Genomic DNA, 16,298 nt, shown 5'->3' with positions numbered 1-16,298 from the left:
TAAACAAAACCACGGCACAAAACCTAACAATTCAAAAATGCTAAATAAGGTTTGGAAACCAAGAACAGCAAACAGGTGCTGCTGCCAGAAAGAGCCTCGCTAGCTGTTGGGAACCGTACTTTTAAAACTCCAGGAAGTGTAGGATGGACCAATCAGCTTCCTGTACTGCCCCTCAATCCGGCCAATCAGGCAGGGCACCTATAAGAACAACATATCAAAAACAACACATATGGCCAGGACCGTAACATGGTCTACTAGTAATGAAGCACGATGGTTGAAAAACCAATAAAGTAGCAAAACAGCAATGAAAGAACAAAATTTGATGAAAATATAGAACAATTTCTATGAATAAATAGGCAGTAACACCAGCTTGTGCTGCCCGTAAACCCAAGCAAAAAAGCTTACAGCACCTGGTATTCCCAGGCGGTCTTCCTACCAAGTACTAACCAGGCCCGGCTCTATTTGGCTGCCGAGATCGGACGAGATCGGGCGCTTAGAGAGCGGTGTGGCCGTAAGCTGCATTTGACATCATCAACAGCTCTTAAAAACACTGGAGAAGCAGAATGCATGACACTTGCTAAGAAGAAGACAAATGTGGCAAAGTACAAAGTACTATAACTGTACTGGTCTGTTACGCCCCTGTCCAGGGGGTCAGGGTGCAACATACAAAGATAAATTAGCATGTTCCCTCTCCGATCCCCAAACCAAAATCCAGGATCGAGATGTTCCAACAGAATGATATTTATTTTAAACGAAAGAAAGTGTCAAACAAAACATGACACTACAACTCAGGGCGAACCAAGGCCAACATAATAAACAAAATAAGCCATTTCCCACAGAAAGTGCTAGCTAGCCTGATAGAAATAAACAAACCAAAAGACAGTCGCTAACCCTAACTCCCAAATGTGAAAACAATCCAAAGAAAATGGCAGTTCACCCCTACAGATTTAATACTATTTACAAAATATACAATTTATAAACAAAACCACGGCATAAAACCTAACAATTCAAAAATGCTAAATAAAGTTTGGAAACCAAGAACAGCAAACAGGTGCTGCTGCCAGAAAGAGCCTCGCTAGCTGTTGGGAACCGTACTTTTAAAACTCCAGGAAGTGTAGGATGGACCAATCAGCTTCCTGTACTGCCCCCCAATCCGGCCAATCAGGCAGGGCACCTATAAGAACAACAAAATAAAAACAACACATATGGCCAGGACCGTAACATGGTCTACTAGTAATGAAGCACGATGGTTGACAAACCAATAAAGTAGCAAAACAGCAATGAAAGAACAAAATTTGATGAAAATATAGAACAATTTCTATGAATAAATAGGCAGTAACACCAGCTTGTGCTGCCCGTAAACCCAAGCAAAAAAGCTTACAGCACCTGGTATTCCCAGGCGGTCTTCCTACCAAGTATTAACCAGGCCCGGCTCTATTTGGCTGCCGAGATCGGACGAGATCGGGCGCTTAGAGAGCGGTGTGGCCGTAAGCTGCATTTGACATCATCAACAGCTCTTAAAAACGCTGGAGAAGCAGAATGCATGACACTTGCTAAGAAGAAGATAAATGTGGCAAAGTACAAAGTACTATAACTGTACTGGTCTGTTACGCCCCTGTCCAGGGGGTCAGGGTGCAACATACAAAGATAAATTAGCATGTTCCCTCTCCGATCCCAAAACCAAAATCCAGGACCGAGATGTTCCAACAGAATGATATTTATTTTAAACGAAAGAAAGTGTCAAACAAAACATGACAATACAACTCAGGGCGAACCAAGGCCAACATAATAAACAAAATAAGCCATTTCCCACAGAAAGTGCTAGCTAGCCTGATAGAAATAAACAAACCAAAAGACAGTCGCTAACCCTAACTCCCTAATGTGAAAACAAGAGAAAACAATCAAAAGAAAATGGCTGTTCACCCCTACAGATTTAATACGAATTACAAAATATACAATTTATAAACAAAACCACGGCACAAAACCTAACAATTCAAAAATGCTAAATAAGGTTTGGAAACCAAGAACAGCAAACAGGTGCTGCTGCCAGAAAGAGCCTCGCTAGCTGTTGGGAACCGTACTTTTAAAACTCCAGGAAGTGTAGGATGGACCAATCAGCTTCCTGTACTGCCCCTCAATCCGGCCAATCAGGCAGGGCACCTATAAGAACGAGAAAATAAAAACAACACATATGGCCAGGACCGTAACATGGTCTACTAGTAATGAAGCACGATGGTTGAAAAACCAATAAAGTAGCAAAACAGCAATGAAAGAACAAACTTTGATGAAAATATAGAACAATTTCTATGAATAAATAGGCAGTAACACCAGCTTGTGCTGCCCGTAAACCCAAGCAAAAAAGCTTACAGCACCTGGTATTCCCAGGCGGTCTTCCTACCAAGTACTAACCAGGCCCGGCTCTATTTGGCTGCCGAGATCGGACGAGATCGGGCGCTTAGAGAGCGGTGTGGCCGTAAGCTGCATTTGACATCATCAACAGCTCTTAAAAACGCTGGAGAAGCAGAATGCATGACACTTGCTAAGAAGAAGATAAATGTGGCAAAGTACAAAGTACTATAACTGTACTGGTCTGTTACGCCCCTGTCCAGGGGGTCAGGGTGCAACATACAAAGATAAATTAGCATGTTCCCTCTCCGATCCCCAAACCAAAATCCAGGACCGAGATGTTCCAACAGAATGATATTTATTTTAAACGAAAGAAAGTGTCAAACAAAACATGACACTACAACTCAGGGCGAACCAAGGCCAACATAATAAACAAAATAAGCCATTTCCCACAGAAAGTGCTAGCTAGCCTGATAGAAATAAACAAACCAAAAGACAGTCGCTAACCCTAACTCCCTAATGTGAAAACAGTCCAAAGAAAATGGCTGTTCACCCCTACAGATTTAATACTATTTACAAAATATACAATTTATAAACAAAACCACGGCACAAAACCTAACAATTCAAAAATGCTAAATAAGGTTTGGAAACCAAGAACAGCAAACAGGTGCTGCTGCCAGAAAGAGCCTCGCTAGCTGTTGGGAACCGTACTTTTAAAACTCCAGGAAGTGTAGGATGGACCAATCAGCTTCCTGTACTGCCCCTCAATCCGGCCAATCAGGCAGGGCACCTATAAGAACAACATATCAAAAACAACACATATGGCCAGGACCGTAACATGGTCTACTAGTAATGAAGCACGATGGTTGACAAACCAATAAAGTAGCAAAACAGTAATGAAAGAACAAAATTTGATGAAAATATAGAACAATTTCTATGAATAAATAGGCAGTAACACCAGCTTGTGCTGCCCGTAAACCCAAGCAAAAAAGCTTACAGCACCTGGTATTCCCAGGCGGTCTTCCTACCAAGTACTAACCAGGCCCGGCTCTATTTGGCTGCCGAGATCGGACGAGATCGGGCGCTTAGAGAGCGGTGTGGCCGTAAGCTGCATTTGACATCATCAACAGCTCTTAAAAACGCTGGAGAAGCAGAATGCATGACACTTGCTAAGAAGAAGATAAATGTGGCAAAGTACAAAGTACTATAACTGTACTGGTCTGTTACGCCCCTGTCCAGGGGGTCAGGGTGCAACATACAAAGATAAATTAGCATGTTCCCTCTCCGATCCCCAAACCAAAATCCAGGACCGAGATGTTCCAACAGAATGATATTTATTTTAAACGAAAGAAAGTGTCAAACAAAACATGACACTACAACTCAGGGCGAACCAAGGCCAACATAATAAACAAAATAAGCCATTTCCCACAGAAAGTGCTAGCTAGCCTGATAGAAATAAACAAACCAAAAGACAGTCGCTAACCCTAACTCCCTAATGTGAAAACAAGAGAAAACAATCAAAAGAAAATGGCTGTTCACCCCTACAGATTTAATACGAATTACAAAATATACAATTTAAAAACAAAACCACGGCACAAAACCTAAGAATTCAAAAATGCTAAATAAGGTTTGGAAACCAAGAACAGCAAACAGGTGCTGCTGCCAGAAAGAGCCTCGCTAGCTGTTGGGAACCGTACTTTTAAAACTCCAGGAAGTGTAGGATGGACCAATCAGCTTCCTGTACTGCCCCTCAATCCGGCCAATCAGGCAGGGCACCTATAAGAACGAGAAAATAAAAACAACACATATGGCCAGGACCGTAACATGGTCTACTAGTAATGAAGCACGATGGTTGAAAAACCAATAAAGTAGCAAAACAGCAATGAAAGAACAAAATTTGATGAAAATATAGAACAATTTCTATGAATAAATAGGCAGTAACACCAGCTTGTGCTGCCCGTAAACCCAAGCAAAAAAGCTTACAGCACCTGGTATTCCCAGGCGGTCTTCCTACCAAGTACTAACCAGGCCCGGCTCTATTTGGCTGCCGAGATCGGACGAGATCGGGCGCTTAGAGAGCGGTGTGGCCGTAAGCTGCATTTGACATCATCAACAGCTCTTAAAAACGCTGGAGAAGCAGAATGCATGACACTTGCTAAGAAGAAGATAAATGTGGCAAAGTACAAAGTACTATAACTGTACTGGTCTGTTACGCCCCTGTCCAGGGGGTCAGGGTGCAACATACAAAGATAAATTAGCATGTTCCCTCTCCGATCCCCAAACCAAACTCCAGTATCGAGATGTTCCAACAGAATGATATTTATTTTAAACGAAAGAAAGTGTCAAACAAAACATGACACTACAACTCAGGGCGAACCAAGGCCAACATAATAAACAAAATAAGCCATTTCCCACAGAAAGTGCTAGCTAGCCTGATAGAAATAAACAAACCAAAAGACAGTCGCTAACCCTAACTCCCTAATGTGAAAACAAGAGAAAACAATCAAAAGAAAATGGCTGTTCACCCCTACAGATTTAATACGAATTACAAAATATACAATTTATAAACAAAACCACGGCACAAAACCTAAGAATTCAAAAATGCTAAATAAGGTTTGGAAACCAAGAACAGCAAACAGGTGCTGCTGCCAGAAAGAGCCTCGCTAGCTGTTGGGAACCGTACTTTTAAAACTCCAGGAAGTGTAGGATGGACCAATCAGCTTCCTGTACTGCCCCTCAATCCGGCCAATCAGGCAGGGCACCTATAAGAATGAGAAAATAAAAACAACACATATGGCCAGGACCGTAACATGGTCTACTAGTAATGAAGCACGATGGTTGACAAACCAATAAAGTAGCAAAACAGCAATGAAAGAACAAAATTTGATGAAAATATAGAACAATTTCTATGAATAAATAGGCAGTAACACCAGCTTGTGCTGCCCGTAAACCCAAGCAAAAAAGCTTACAGCACCTGGTATTCCCAGGCGGTCTTCCTACCAAGTACTAACCAGGCCCGGCTCTATTTGGCTGCCGAGATCGGACGAGATCGGGCGCTTAGAGAGCGGTGTGGCCGTAAGCTGCATTTGACATCATCAACAGCTCTTAAAAACGCTGGAGAAGCAGAAGGCATGACACTTGCTAAGAAGAAGATAAATGTGGCAAAGTACAAAGTACTATAACTGTACTGGTCTGTTACGCCCCTGTCCAGGGGGTCAGGGTGCAACATACAAAGATAAATTAGCATGTTCCCTCTCCGATCCCCAAACCAAAATCCAGGATCGAGATGTTCCAACAGAATGATATTCATTTTAAACGAAAGAAAGTGTCAAACAAAACATGACACTACAACTCAGGGCGAACCAAGGCCAACATAATAAACAAAATAAGCCATTTCCCACAGAAAGTGCTAGCTAGCCTGATAGAAATAAACAAACCAAAAGACAGTCGCTAACCCTAACTCCCAAATGTGAAAACAATCCAAAGAAAATGGCAGTTCACCCCTACAGATTTAATACTATTTACAAAATATACAATTTATAAACAAAACGACGGCATAAAACCTAACAATTCAAAAATGCTAAATAAAGATTGGAAACCAAGAACAGCAAACAGGTGCTGCTGCCAGAAAGAGCCTCGCTAGCTGTTGGGAACCGTACTTTTAAAACTCCAGGAAGTGTAGGATGGACCAATCAGCTTCCTGTACTGCCCCCCAATCCGGCCAATCAGGCAGGGCACCTATAAGAACAACAAAATAAAAACAACACATATGGCCAGGACCGTAACATGGTCTACTAGTAATGAAGCACGATGGTTGACAAACCAATAAAGTAGCAAAACAGCAATGAAAGAACAAAATTTGATGAAAATATAGAACAATTTCTATGAATAAATAGGCAGTAACACCAGCTTGTGCTGCCCGTAAACCCAAGCAAAAAAGCTTACAGCACCTGGTATTCCCAGGCGGTCTTCCTACCAAGTACTAACCAGGCCCGGCTCTATTTGGCTGCCGAGATCGGACGAGATCGGGCGCTTAGAGAGCGGTGTGGCCGTAAGCTGCATTTGACATCATCAACAGCTCTTAAAAACGCTGGAGAAGCAGAATGCATGACACTTGCTAAGAAGAAGATAAATGTGGCAAAGTACAAAGTACTATAACTGTACTGGTCTGTTACGCCCCTGTCCAGGGGGTCAGGGTGCAACATACAAAGATAAATTAGCATGTTCCCTCTCCGATCCCCAAACCAAAATCCAGGACCGAGATGTTCCAACAGAATGATATTTATTTTAAACGAAAGAAAGTGTCAAACAAAACATGACACTACAACTCAGGGCGAACCAAGGCCAACATAATAAACAAAATAAGCCATTTCCCACAGAAAGTGCTAGCTAGCCTGATAGAAATAAACAAACCAAAAGACAGTCGCTAACCCTAACTCCCTAATGTGAAAACAAGAGAAAACAATCAAAAGAAAATGGCTGTTCACCCCTACAGATTTAATACGAATTACAAAATATACAATTTATAAACAAAACCACGGCACAAAACCTAACAATTCAAAAATGCTAAATAAGGTTTGGAAACCAAGAACAGCAAACAGGTGCTGCTGCCAGAAAGAGCCTCGCTAGCTGTTGGGAACCGTACTTTTAAAACTCCAGGAAGTGTAGGATGGACCAATCAGCTTCCTGTACTGCCCCTCAATCCGGCCAATCAGGCAGGGCACCTATAAGAACGAGAAAATAAAAACAACACATATGGCCAGGACCGTAACATGGTCTACTAGTAATGAAGCACGATGGTTGAAAAACCAATAAAGTAGCAAAACAGCAATGAAAGAACAAAATTTGATGAAAATATAGAACAATTTCTATGAATAAATAGGCAGTAACACCAGCTTGTGCTGCCCGTAAACCCAAGCAAAAAAGCTTACAGCACCTGGTATTCCCAGGCGGTCTTCCTACCAAGTACTAACCAGGCCCGGCTCTATTTGGCTGCCGAGATCGGACGAGATCGGGCGCTTAGAGAGCGGTGTGGCCGTAAGCTGCATTTGACATCATCAACAGCTCTTAAAAACGCTGGAGAAGCAGATTGCATGACACTTGCTAAGAAGAAGATAAATGTGGCAAAGTACAAAGTACTATAACTGTACTGGTCTGTTACGCCCCTGTCCAGGGGGTCAGGGTGCAACATACAAAGATAAATTAGCATGTTCCCTCTCCGATCCCCAAACCAAAATCCAGGATCGAGATGTTCCAACAGAATGATATTTATTTTAAACGAAAGAAAGTGTCAAACAAAACATGACACTACAACTCAGGGCGAACCAAGGCCAACATAATAAACAAAATAAGCCATTTCCCACAGAAAGTGCTAGCTAGCCTGATAGAAATAAACAAACCAAAAGACAGTCGCTAACCCTAACTCCCTAATGTGAAAACAATCCAAAGAAAATGGCAGTTCACCCCTACAGATTTAATACTATTTACAAAATATACAATTTATAAACAAAACCACGGCATAAAACCTAACAATTCAAAAATGCTAAATAAAGTTTGGAAACCAAGAACAGCAAACAGGTGCTGCTGCCAGAAAGAGCCTCGCTAGCTGTTGGGAACCGTACTTTTAAAACTCCAGGAAGTGTAGGATGGACCAATCAGCTTCCTGTACTGCCCCCCAATCCGGCCAATCAGGCAGGGCACCTATAAGAACAACAAAATAAAAACAACACATATGGCCAGGACCGTAACATGGTCTACTAGTAATGAAGCACGATGGTTGACAAACCAATAAAGTAGCAAAACAGCAATGAAAGAACAAAATTTGATGAAAATATAGAACAATTTCTATGAATAAATAGGCAGTAACACCAGCTTGTGCTGCCCGTAAACCCAAGCAAAAAAGCTTACAGCACCTGGTATTCCCAGGCGGTCTTCCTACCAAGTACTAACCAGGCCCGGCTCTATTTGGCTGCCGAGATCGGACGAGATCGGGCGCTTAGAGAGCTGTGTGGCCGTAAGCTGCATAAAAACGTTGGAGAAGCAGAATGCATGAAACTTGCTAAGAAGAAGATAAATGTAGCAAAGTACAAAGTACTATAACTGTACTGGTCTGTTACGCCCCTGTCCAGGGGGTCAGGGTGCAACATACAAAGATAAATTAGCATGTTCCCTCTCCGATCCCCAAACCAAAATCCAGGATCGAGATGTTCCAACAGAATGATATTTATTTTAAACGAAAGAAAGTGTCAAACAAAACATGACACTACAACTCAGGGCGAACCAAGGCCAACATAATAAACAAAATAAGCCATTTCCCACAGAAAGTGCTAGCTAGCCTGATAGAAATAAACAAACCAAAAGACAGTCGCTAACCCTAACTCCCTAATGTGAAAACAAGAGAAAACAATCAAAAGAAAATGGCTGTTCACCCCTACAGATTTAATACGAATTACAAAATATACAATTTATAAACAAAACCACGGCACAAAACCTAAGAATTCAAAAATGCTAAATAAGGTTTGGAAACCAAGAACAGCAAACAGGTGCTGCTGCCAGAAAGAGCCTCGCTAGCTGTTGGGAACCGTACTTTTAAAACTCCAGGAAGTGTAGGATGGACCAATCAGCTTCCTGTACTGCCCCTCAATCCGGCCAATCAGGCAGGGCACCTATAAGAATGAGAAAATAAAAACAACACATATGGCCAGGACCGTAACATGGTCTACTAGTAATGAAGCACGATGGTTGACAAACCAATAAAGTAGCAAAACAGCAATGAAAGAACAAAATTTGATGAAAATATAGAACAATTTCTATGAATAAATAGGCAGTAACACCAGCTTGTGCTGCCCGTAAACCCAAGCAAAAAAGCTTACAGCACCTGGTATCCCCAGGCGGTCTTCCTACCAAGTACTAACCAGGCCCGGCTCTATTTGGCTGCCGAGATCGGACGAGATCGGGCGCTTAGAGAGCGGTGTGGCCGTAAGCTGCATTTGACATCATCAACAGCTCTTAAAAACGCTGGAGAAGCAGAATGCATGACACTTGCTAAGAAGAAGATAAATGTGGCAAAGTACAAAGTACTATAACTGTACTGGTCTGTTACGCCCCTGTCCAGGGGGTCAGGGTGCAACATACAAAGATAAATTAGCATGTTCCCTCTCCGATCCCCAAACCAAAATCCAGGACCGAGATGTTCCAACAGAATGATATTTATTTTAAACGAAAGAAAGTGTCAAACAAAACATGACACTACAACTCAGGGCGAACCAAGGCCAACATAATAAACAAAATAAGCCATTTCCCACAGAAAGTGCTAGCTAGCCTGATAGAAATAAACAAACCAAAAGACAGTCGCTAACCCTAACTCCCTAATGTGAAAACAGTCCAAAGAAAATGGCTGTTCACCCCTACAGATTTAATACTATTTACAAAATATACAATTTATAAACAAAACCACGGCACAAAACCTAACAATTCAAAAATGCTAAATAAGGTTTGGAAACCAAGAACAGCAAACAGGTGCTGCTGCCAGAAAGAGCCTCGCTAGCTGTTGGGAACCGTACTTTTAAAACTCCAGGAAGTGTAGGATGGACCAATCAGCTTCCTGTACTGCCCCTCAATCCGGCCAATCAGGCAGGGCACCTATAAGAACAACATATCAAAAACAACACATATGGCCAGGACCGTAACATGGTCTACTAGTAATGAAGCACGATGGTTGACAAACCAATAAAGTAGCAAAACAGTAATGAAAGAACAAAATTTGATGAAAATATAGAACAATTTCTATGAATAAATAGGCAGTAACACCAGCTTGTGCTGCCCGTAAACCCAAGCAAAAAAGCTTACAGCACCTGGTATTCCCACGCGGTCTTCCTACCAAGTACTAACCAGGCCCGGCTCTATTTGGCTGCCGAGATCGGACGAGATCGGGCGCTTAGAGAGCGGTGTGGCCGTAAGCTGCATTTGACATCATCAACAGCTCTTAAAAACGTTGGAGAAGCAGAATGCATGAAACTTGCTAAGACGAAGATAAATGTGGCAAAGTACAAAGTACTATAACTGTACTGGTCTGTTACGCCCCTGTCCAGGGGGTCAGGGTGCAACATACAAAGATAAATTAGCATGTTCCCTCTCCGATCCCCAAACCAAAATCCAGGATCGAGATGTTCCAACAGAATGATATTTATTTTAAACGAAAGAAAGTGTCAAACAAAACATGACACTACAACTCAGGGCGAACCAAGGCCAACATAATAAACAAAATAAGCCATTTCCCACAGAAAGTGCTAGCTAGCCTGATAGAAATAAACAAACCAAAACACAGTCGCTAACCCTAACTCCCTAATGTGAAAACAAGAGAAAACAATCAAAAGAAAATGGCTGTTCACCCCTACAGATTTAATACGAATTACAAAATATACAATTTATAAACAAAACCACGGCACAAAACCTAACAATTCAAAAATGCTAAATAAGGTTTGGAAACCAAGAACAGCAAACAGGTGCTGCTGCCAGAAAGAGCCTCGCTAGCTGTTGGGAACCGTACTTTTAAAACTCCAGGAAGTGTAGGATGGACCAATCAGCTTCCTGTACTGCCCCTCAATCCGGCCAATCAGGCAGGGCACCTATAAGAACGAGAAAATAAAAACAACACATATGGCCAGGACCGTAACATGGTCTACTAGTAATGAAGCACGATGGTTGAAAAACCAATAAAGTAGCAAAACAGCAATGAAAGAACAAAATTTGATGAAAATATAGAACAATTTCTATGAATAAATAGGCAGTAACACCAGCTTGTGCTGCCCGTAAACCCAAGCAAAAAAGCTTACAGCACCTGGTATTCCCAGGCGGTCTTCCTACCAAGTACTAACCAGGCCCGGCTCTATTTGGCTGCCGAGATCGGACGAGATCGGGCGCTTAGAGAGCGGTGTGGCCGTAAGCTGCATTTGACATCATCAACAGCTCTTAAAAACGCTGGAGAAGCAGAATGCATGACACTTGCTAAGAAGAAGATAAATGTGGCAAAGTACAAAGTACTATAACTGTACTGGTCTGTTACGCCCCTGTCCAGGGGGTCAGGGTGCAACATACAAAGATAAATTAGCATGTTCCCTCTCCGATCCCCAAACCAAAATCCAGGATCGAGATGTTCCAACAGAATGATATTTATTTTAAACGAAAGAAAGTGTCAAACAAAACATGACACTACAACTCAGGGCGAACCAAGGCCAACATAATAAACAAAATAAGCCATTTCCCACAGAAAGTGCTAGCTAGCCTGATAGAAATAAACAAACCAAAAGACAGTCGCTAACCCTAACTCCCTAATGTGAAAACAAGAGAAAACAATCAAAAGAAAATGGCTGTTCACCCCTACAGATTTAATACGAATTACAAAATATACAATTTATAAACAAAACCACGGCACAAAACCTAAGAATTCAAAAATGCTAAATAAGGTTTGGAAACCAAGAACAGCAAACAGGTGCTGCTGCCAGAAAGAGCCTCGCTAGCTGTTGGGAACCGTACTTTTAAAACTCCAGGAAGTGTAGGATGGACCAATCAGCTTCCTGTACTGCCCCTCAATCCGGCCAATCAGGCAGGGCACCTATAAGAATGAGAAAATAAAAACAACACATATGGCCAGGACCGTAACATGGTCTACTAGTAATGAAGCACGATGGTTGACAAACCAATAAAGTAGCAAAACAGCAATGAAAGAACAAAATTTGATGAAAATATAGAACAATTTCTATGAATAAATAGGCAGTAACACCAGCTTGTGCTGCCCGTAAACCCAAGCAAAAAAGCTTACAGCACCTGGTATTCCCAGGCGGTCTTCCTACCAAGTACTAACCAGGCCCGGCTCTATTTGGCTGCCGAGATCGGACGAGATCGGGCGCTTAGAGAGCGGTGTGGCCGTAAGCTGCATTTGACATCATCAACAGCTCTTAAAAACGCTGGAGAAGCAGAAGGCATGACACTTGCTAAGAAGAAGATAAATGTGGCAAAGTACAAAGTACTATAACTGTACTGGTCTGTTACGCCCCTGTCCAGGGGGTCAGGGTGCAACATACAAAGATAAATTAGCATGTTCCCTCTCCGATCCCCAAACCAAAATCCAGGATCGAGATGTTCCAACAGAATGATATTCATTTTAAACGAAAGAAAGTGTCAAACAAAACATGACACTACAACTCAGGGCGAACCAAGGCCAACATAATAAACAAAATAAGCCATTTCCCACAGAAAGTGCTAGCTAGCCTGATAGAAATAAACAAACCAAAAGACAGTCGCTAACCCTAACTCCCAAATGTGAAAACAATCCAAAGAAAATGGCAGTTCACCCCTACAGATTTAATACTATTTACAAAATATACAATTTATAAACAAAACGACGGCATAAAACCTAACAATTCAAAAATGCTAAATAAAGATTGGAAACCAAGAACAGCAAACAGGTGCTGCTGCCAGAAAGAGCCTCGCTAGCTGTTGGGAACCGTACTTTTAAAACTCCAGGAAGTGTAGGATGGACCAATCAGCTTCCTGTACTGCCCCCCAATCCGGCCAATCAGGCAGGGCACCTATAAGAACAACAAAATAAAAACAACACATATGGCCAGGACCGTAACATGGTCTACTAGTAATGAAGCACGATGGTTGACAAACCAATAAAGTAGCAAAACAGCAATGAAAGAACAAAATTTGATGAAAATATAGAACAATTTCTATGAATAAATAGGCAGTAACACCAGCTTGTGCTGCCCGTAAACCCAAGCAAAAAAGCTTACAGCACCTGGTATTCCCAGGCGGTCTTCCTACCAAGTACTAACCAGGCCCGGCTCTATTTGGCTGCCGAGATCGGACGAGATCGGGCGCTTAGAGAGCGGTGTGGCCGTAAGCTGCATTTGACATCATCAACAGCTCTTAAAAACGCTGGAGAAGCAGAATGCATGACACTTGCTAAGAAGAAGATAAATGTGGCAAAGTACAAAGTACTATAACTGTAGTGGTCTGTTACGCCCCTGTCCAGGGGGTCAGGGTGCAACATACAAAGATAAATTAGCATGTTCCCTCTCCGATACCCAAACCAAAATCCAGGATCGAGATGTTCCAACAGAATGATATTTATTTTAAACGAAAGAAAGTGTCAAACAAAACATGACACTACAACTCAGGGCGAACCAAGGCCAACATAATAAACAAAATAAGCCATTTCCCACAGAAAGTGCTAGCTAGCCTGATAGAAATAAACAAACCAAAAGACAGTCGCTAAACCTAACTCCCTAATGTGAAAACAAGAGAAAACAATCAAAAGAAAATGGCTGTTCACCCCTACAGATTTAATACGAATTACAAAATATACAATTTATAAACAAAACCACGGCACAAAACCTAACAATTCAAAAATGCTAAATAAGGTTTGGAAACCAAGAACAGCAAACAGGTGTTACTGCCAGAAAGAGCCTCGCTAGCTGTTGGGAACCGTACTTTTAAAACTCCAGGAAGTGTAGGATGGACCAATCAGCTTCCTGTACTGCCCCTCAATCCGGCCAATCAGGCAGGGCACCTATAAGAACGAGAAAATAAAAACAACACATATGGCCAGGACCGTAACATGGTCTACTAGTAATGAAGCACGATGGTTGAAAAACCAATAAAGTAGCAAAACAGCAATGAAAGAACAAAATTTGATGAAAATATAGAACAATTTCTATGAATAAATAGGCAGTAACACCAGCTTGTGCTGCCCGTAAACCCAAGCAAAAAAGCTTACAGCACCTGGTATTCCCAGGCGGTCTTCCTACCAAGTACTAACCAGGCCCGGCTCTATTTGGCTGCCGAGATCGGACGAGATCGGGCGCTTAGAGAGCGGTGTGGCCGTAAGCTGCATTTGACATCATCAACAGCTCTTAAAAACGCTGGAGAAGCAGAATGCATGACACTTGCTAAGAAGAAGATAAATGTGGCAAAGTACAAAGTACTATAACTGTACTGGTCTGTTACGCCCCTGTCCAGGGGGTCAGGGTGCAACATACAAAGATAAATTAGCATGTTCCCTCTCCGATCCCCAAACCAAAATCCAGGATCGAGATGTTCCAACAGAATGATATTTATTTTAAAAGAAAGAAAGTGTCAAACAAAACATGACACTACAACTCAGGGCGAACCAAGGCCAACATAATAAACAAAATAAGCCATTTCCCACAGAAAGTGCTAGCTAGCCTGATAGAAATAAACAAACCAAAAGACAGTCGCTAACCCTAACTCCCTAATGTGAAAACAAGAGAAAACAATCAAAAGAAAATGGCTGTTCACCCCTACAGATTTAATACGAATTACAAAATATACAATTTATAAACAAAACCACGGCACAAAACCTAAGAATTCAAAAATGCTAAATAAGGTTTGGAAACCAAGAACAGCAAACAGGTGCTGCTGCCAGAAAGAGCCTCGCTAGCTGTTGGGAACCGTACTTTTAAAACTCCAGGAAGTGTAGGATGGACCAATCAGCTTCCTGTACTGCCCCTCAATCCGGCCAATCAGGCAGGGCACCTATAAGAACGAGAAAATAAAAACAACACATATGGCCAGGACCGTAACATGGTCTACTAGTAATGAAGCACGATGGTTGAAAAACCAATAAAGTAGCAAAACAGCAATGAAAGAACAAAATTTGATGAAAATATAGAACAATTTCTATGAATAAATAGGCAGTAACACCAGCTTGTGCTGCCCGTAAACCCAAGCAAAAAAGCTTACAGCACCTGGTATTCCCAGGCGGTCTTCCTACCAAGTACTAACCAGGCCCGGCTCTATTTGGCTGCCGAGATCGGACGAGATCGGGCGCTTAGAGAGCGGTGTGGCCGTAAGCTGCATTTGACATCATCAACAGCTCTTAAAAACGCTGGAGAAGCAGAATGCATGACACTTGCTAAGAAGAAGATAAATGTGGCAAAGTACAAAGTACTATAACTGTACTGGTCTGTTACGCCCCTGTCCAGGGGGTCAGGGTGCAACATACAAAGATAAATTAGCATGTTCCCTCTCCGATCCCCAAACCAAAATCCAGGATCGAGATGTTCCAACAGAATGATATTTATTTTAAAAGAAAGAAAGTGTCAAACAAAACATGACACTACAACTCAGGGCGAACCAAGGCCAACATAATAAACAAAATAAGCCATTTCCCACAGAAAGTGCTAGCTAGCCTGATAGAAATAAACAAACCAAAAGACAGTCGCTAACCCTAACTCCCAAATGTGAAAACAATCCAAAGAAAATGGCAGTTCACCCCTACAGATTTAATACTATTTCCAAAATATACAATTTATAAACAAAACCACGGCATAAAACCTAACAATTCAAAAATGCTAAATAAAGTTTGGAAACCAAGAACAGCAAACAGGTGCTGCTGCCAGAAAGAGCCTCGCTAGCTGTTGGGAACCGTACTTTTAAAACTCCAGGAAGTGTAGGATGGACCAATCAGCTTCCTGTACTGCCCCCCAATCCGGCCAATCAGGCAGGGCACCTATAAGAACAACAAAATAAAAACAACACATATGGCCAGGACCGTAACATGGTCTACTAGTACTGAAGCACGATGGTTGAAAAACCAATAAAGTAGCAAAACAGCAATGAAAGAACAAAATTTGATGAAAATATAGAACAATTTCTATGAATAAATAGGCAGTAACACCAGCTTGTGCTGCCCGTAAACCCAAGCAAAAAAGCTTACAGCACCTGGTATTCCCAGGCGGTCTTCCTACCAAGTACTAACCAGGCCCGGCTCTATTTGGCTGCCGAGATCGGACGAGATCGGGCGCTTAGAGAGCGGTGTGGCCGTAAGCTGCATTTGACATCATCAACAGCTCTTAAAAACGCTGGAGAAGCAGAATGCATGACACTTGCTAAGAAGAAGATAAATGTGGCAAAGTACAAAGTAC

General features: G+C 42.0%; 17 pseudogenes; all 17 read right to left on the bottom strand.

Annotated features, from left to right (window-relative positions):
- Window positions 1-398: 398 nt before the first annotated feature.
- On the bottom strand, window positions 399-517 carry LOC137109927 (5S ribosomal RNA; annotated as a pseudogene).
- Window positions 518-1,374: 857 nt separating this feature from the next.
- Window positions 1,375-1,493, bottom strand: LOC137109766 (5S ribosomal RNA; annotated as a pseudogene).
- An 867-nt stretch (window positions 1,494-2,360) lies between these two features.
- Window positions 2,361-2,479, bottom strand: LOC137109916 (5S ribosomal RNA; annotated as a pseudogene).
- An 857-nt stretch (window positions 2,480-3,336) lies between these two features.
- LOC137109904 (5S ribosomal RNA) lies at window positions 3,337-3,455 on the bottom strand (annotated as a pseudogene).
- An 867-nt stretch (window positions 3,456-4,322) lies between these two features.
- LOC137109893 (5S ribosomal RNA) lies at window positions 4,323-4,441 on the bottom strand (annotated as a pseudogene).
- Window positions 4,442-5,308: 867 nt separating this feature from the next.
- On the bottom strand, window positions 5,309-5,427 carry LOC137109881 (5S ribosomal RNA; annotated as a pseudogene).
- An 857-nt stretch (window positions 5,428-6,284) lies between these two features.
- Window positions 6,285-6,403, bottom strand: LOC137109869 (5S ribosomal RNA; annotated as a pseudogene).
- Window positions 6,404-7,270: 867 nt separating this feature from the next.
- On the bottom strand, window positions 7,271-7,389 carry LOC137109858 (5S ribosomal RNA; annotated as a pseudogene).
- Window positions 7,390-8,246: 857 nt separating this feature from the next.
- LOC137109821 (5S ribosomal RNA) lies at window positions 8,247-8,365 on the bottom strand (annotated as a pseudogene).
- Window positions 8,366-9,211: 846 nt separating this feature from the next.
- On the bottom strand, window positions 9,212-9,330 carry LOC137109779 (5S ribosomal RNA; annotated as a pseudogene).
- An 857-nt stretch (window positions 9,331-10,187) lies between these two features.
- On the bottom strand, window positions 10,188-10,306 carry LOC137109635 (5S ribosomal RNA; annotated as a pseudogene).
- Window positions 10,307-11,173: 867 nt separating this feature from the next.
- On the bottom strand, window positions 11,174-11,292 carry LOC137109846 (5S ribosomal RNA; annotated as a pseudogene).
- Window positions 11,293-12,159: 867 nt separating this feature from the next.
- On the bottom strand, window positions 12,160-12,278 carry LOC137109835 (5S ribosomal RNA; annotated as a pseudogene).
- An 857-nt stretch (window positions 12,279-13,135) lies between these two features.
- Window positions 13,136-13,254, bottom strand: LOC137109824 (5S ribosomal RNA; annotated as a pseudogene).
- Window positions 13,255-14,121: 867 nt separating this feature from the next.
- On the bottom strand, window positions 14,122-14,240 carry LOC137109813 (5S ribosomal RNA; annotated as a pseudogene).
- Window positions 14,241-15,107: 867 nt separating this feature from the next.
- Window positions 15,108-15,226, bottom strand: LOC137109802 (5S ribosomal RNA; annotated as a pseudogene).
- Window positions 15,227-16,083: 857 nt separating this feature from the next.
- On the bottom strand, window positions 16,084-16,202 carry LOC137109791 (5S ribosomal RNA; annotated as a pseudogene).
- Between the last annotated feature and the right edge of the window lie 96 nt (window positions 16,203-16,298).

The sequence above is a fragment of the Channa argus genome, unplaced genomic scaffold (assembly GCF_033026475.1).
Source record: "Channa argus isolate prfri unplaced genomic scaffold, Channa argus male v1.0 Contig004, whole genome shotgun sequence".
Classification (NCBI taxonomy): Eukaryota; Metazoa; Chordata; class Actinopteri; order Anabantiformes; family Channidae; genus Channa; species Channa argus.
Note: the sequence above shows the minus strand (reverse complement) of the source record. Positions and strands in the feature narration are given on the sequence as shown.